Source organism: Coptis chinensis, chromosome 4 (genome assembly GCF_015680905.1).
Source record: "Coptis chinensis isolate HL-2020 chromosome 4, ASM1568090v1, whole genome shotgun sequence".
NCBI classification, from domain to species: domain Eukaryota; kingdom Viridiplantae; phylum Streptophyta; class Magnoliopsida; order Ranunculales; family Ranunculaceae; genus Coptis; species Coptis chinensis.
Genome location: NC_141459.1, coordinates 102620058 through 102624350, shown reverse-complemented (window position 1 = coordinate 102624350; position 4293 = coordinate 102620058). Strand labels below are relative to the sequence as shown.

The 4293-nt window shown below is 32.1% G+C and overlaps 1 pseudogene; it reads left to right on the top strand.

Annotated features, from left to right (window-relative positions):
- LOC147506430 (beta-ureidopropionase-like) lies at positions 1–1197 on the top strand (annotated as a pseudogene).
- The last annotated feature ends 3096 nt before the right edge of the window (positions 1198–4293 follow it).

Below are 4293 nucleotides of genomic sequence, written 5' to 3'. Positions count from 1 at the left end.
ATGGAATTGAGATGCATGCTCACAGGACTAAACGGTGGAAAACCATTTGAATCATTCGGTCTCCCTGATTCTGCAATTGATCTATCTTCAAAATATTACTTCGACATGCAGGTAAAATATGATCCCAAAATCCTTTCATGAGTTGTATAAACTAGCTCTACCAAAAAGCCAGCTAAGGCACTGATAGATTTGTGTCATCGTATATGTCAAGGTAAATGGTAAGATATGCATGATCAGGTTATTGGAAACATTGTTGTAGTTCCTAAACTCACACACATACACAGGTGTAACTTTCACCGTGGGTTTTGTCGTAATATAGTGACTCTTATCTTGATTTTTGTAGGCCTTCTATTTCTATGCTGAAAAAGAAGTTTTATGAGAGCCTCGAATGGTTCGAGTAGGTCTCATTCAGAACTCTATTGCTCTTCCCACCACTACACCCTTTTCAAACCAGAATAGAGTAATCTTCGAGAAAGTGAAACCTCTTATAGATGTTGTAAGCACTTCAAGAGTCAATGTATTATGCTTACAAGTGAGTCACTAACGAAGACAAACTATGTACATGAATAATTTTACATAATTGCGACATCCACAAATATCATACATAGATGTATTTCCATCTAATATTAATATTTCAAAATGTGTTTATATTTTGATCCCAAGAGGAGGCATGGACAATGTTGTTTGCATTTTGTACCAAAGAGAACAGATGGTGTGAGTTTGTTGAGCCAGTCGATGGGTAATCGATCCAATTTCTTTAAGACCTGGCACGAAAATATAATATGGTCATAGTAAGTACAACTCTCGAGAGGGATGTGAACCATGGAGAAACTCTCTGGAATACTGCTGTTATAATATAATAATTAGATATCATGGTAACGTATTAGGCAAACACCGCAAGGTAAATACGTGCTAACACTATTTTTTATTGGTTTTAATTGTTGGGATCAACTACTGATGTTGTTTGAACTTTTTCTGAATGGTATGTGCAATAGAATCACATGCCATGTGTTTGATATTGCATATGGGAAGATAGTTGCTAACATATGATATGGAAGGCACCATCCTTTGAATTGGTTAGCCTTCGGTTTGAATGGTGCTGAGATTGTCATCAACCCTTTTGCTACTGTTGGCGAACTCAGTGAACCAATGTGACCCATTGAGATTATCTTTTGCCCTTTTTACATTATGCTGTAGTTGCCATAATTGGATTAGTTCTTTTGCTGCCGGTAAATTAATCATGTATAATTTCATCTCTAACACATTCAATTGTTTACAGAAACTAAAAAAGGAGCTACGCAAGCTATCATCCATTGCGTCGTCAGAGATTTTAAAAGAGTCTAGTACCAGCATAAAATAAACTTTTGTTGCGAGAGCCTCCTCAAGCACCTCCAACACTAAGAATGAGTACAAACTACAAAGTATACAATGTAGATAAGGTTCAAATGAGATGCGTTATTCAAGGGAAATTGAATTTTAAGACGTGAAGGACAACAAGTTTGGCCCACAACTTTGTGGCAACCACTTCTGATATATGGTACAATCTTTGTATATAAGGTGCGCTTCTATTGAGTTGTCGTCCCCTACCTCAGTTAATTTTCTGGCTTTTCCCTCTTGCGTTTTTGAGAGTAAATAGTATTGAACAATATTGTTAAAATTTCTATTGTTGTGGATGTATTGTTAATGTGCATTGCATTGCACGCATGATGCTAATATATATATATATATATATATATATATATATATATATATATATATATATATATATATATATATATATATATATTTGTTTGGCTATTAGAGATTAGGTATTCTACACTTAGTCATCTACATGAAGGCCTCATCCAGGGCTCGAGCATTTATGTGCAATAATCCATCCAAGGACAACTGTTCCCTTAATTAATTAATAACTTAAAGTGGTCTATTCAAAACTTAAAAATTGTCATTATCAAAAAGAAACAAAAAAGAACTTAGAAATTGTCCGTGCACTTATATAGTTAAATGTTTGACTGTCCTCTTGATTTATTTCAATTTTGATTTCGAACATTTTTTTAACAATGATCATCTTCTCGGCTAGTCTTAGAATTTTTCTCGTTTCAGGAATAATTACACTCGCCTAATTATCTATCTATGACACTCTAACTAAAAAAAAAAATAAACTCTCACACTCTATACCAAAACATTTTAGGTGGTGAAAAATTTATAGAGAATTATGAATTTAATTTAAATAAAATCTACCTTTTAAATTTAATTTGCTCATGGAAAACCAGCTTCTTCTCATGAAAAATGACATATACCATTAATTAGTATTTGAAACCCAATGATGCATTACTATATAGATTGTGGTATTCTTTGTTTGTTAAAATTTCCAGTAGATGCTTGTGCTAGAAATGAATAATATATCTGTCTTCTAAATATCTATTCAATAAATCTTCACTTGTGGTTTGGGACTTAGGAGGAATGGGAATTTAGAGATACAAGAAATACATACTGTCCATGCATGTGCAAAAAGCAAAAATTTGGTTTTACAGAAGTCTCAATAACCAATTGACCGGTCATGCATGTGCAATTTTTTGGGGCTAAAGAGTTGGTAGGTTGGGTTCATTGGCAGTCACTGTCCATCACTCGAGTTAGTCTCGAGATAGAAACTGTCATATCGAAAAACAGAACAACTTTAGCTAAGAATAAAAAAATAAAACCAATGCCAACAGCATGATGAAGTAAACTTTTCTCAATATGAACATCAAGACTACTCATATATTGGGGGCTAAAGATAACTAATTGTTTAGAAAATCTTCAAACTATAAAGATAACTAATTGTTTAGAAAATCTTCAAACTATAAAGACTCGCATTTTTTTTTAGCAAACTTTTATTACCAATGATGCATTACTACATAGATTGTGGTATTCTTTGCTTGTTAAAATTTCTAGTAGATGCTTGTGCTAGAAATGAATAATATATCTGTCTTCTAAATATCTATTCAATAAATCTTCACTTGTGGTTTGGGACTTAGGAGGGATGGGAATTCGGAGATACAAGAAATACATACTGTCCATGCATGTGCAAAAAGCAAAAATTTGGTTTTATAGAAGTCTCAATAACCAATTGACCGGTCATGCATGTGCAATTTTTTGGGGCTAAAGAGTTGGTAGGTTGGGTTCATTGGCAGTCACTGTCCATCACTCGAGTTAGTCTCGAGATAGAAACTGTCATATCGAAAAACAGAACAACTTTAGCCAAGAATAAAAAAAATAAAATCAATGCCAACAGCATGATGAAGTAAACTTTTCTAAATATGAACATCAAGACTACTCATAGATTTAGAAAAAATTTCAAACTATAAAGACTCGCATCTCCTAATTTTTTTTAGCAAACTTTCATTACTACACCCCCAAAATTTTCACAACTATAGTGAGAATATAATCAACAAAAAAAAAATAGTACGAAAAAAAAAGTAATAAAAAACATTCCAATAAACCAACATTTTTTTTACTTCTTTTTTTACCCTTACAAAATTATCATTTATCATTTATTTTGAGTCCAAAACCATTAAAAATGAACAAATGTGTCTTTAAATGTTTGATGAGTTAATGAGACTAAAACAAATAGCCAAAGGCCTAAAGCCCGACTGGTTAGTTTGTATAATTCTAATCACCCATAACAAATCTGTAAGTTCTCCCTCTTTTCTTTCACTCTCAATTTTTAAACATGCATGAGACCTTAACCCAAAATAAAAAAAACAAAAAACAAATTCAAAAAGGACTTGTGGCGCAGCTTGTTGCATGCTTGTCCTAATTATATGTAAAATTCGTTATCATTATCAATAAAATTTCCATTTAAAAAAACACAAAAAAACAAAGTAATTTTTACTTTTAATGTTAATATTTTATAGTTTTCTCCACATGATAGTAGGGTTATATAGACTTATATATAACATTATATGAAGTTAACAATTTGTTAAATTGTTGTAGAGTTGTGGACTAGATTATGTAGATATATATAGACATAGTAGTATCAATAAATGGCTTAAGTGCTTAAGTAGTTAACTTCATTAGTCTATATTAAATTCTTAGTAGTCAACAAATAGCCAAAGGCCTAAAGCCCGACTGGTTAGTTTGTATAATTCTAATCACCCATAACAAATCTGTAAGTTCTCCCTCTTTTCTTTCACTCTCAATTTTTAAACATGCGTGAGACCTTAACCCAAAATAAAAAAAACAAAAAACAAATTCAAAAAGGACTTGTGGCGCAGCTTGTTGCATGCTTGTCCTAATTATATGTAATATTCGTTA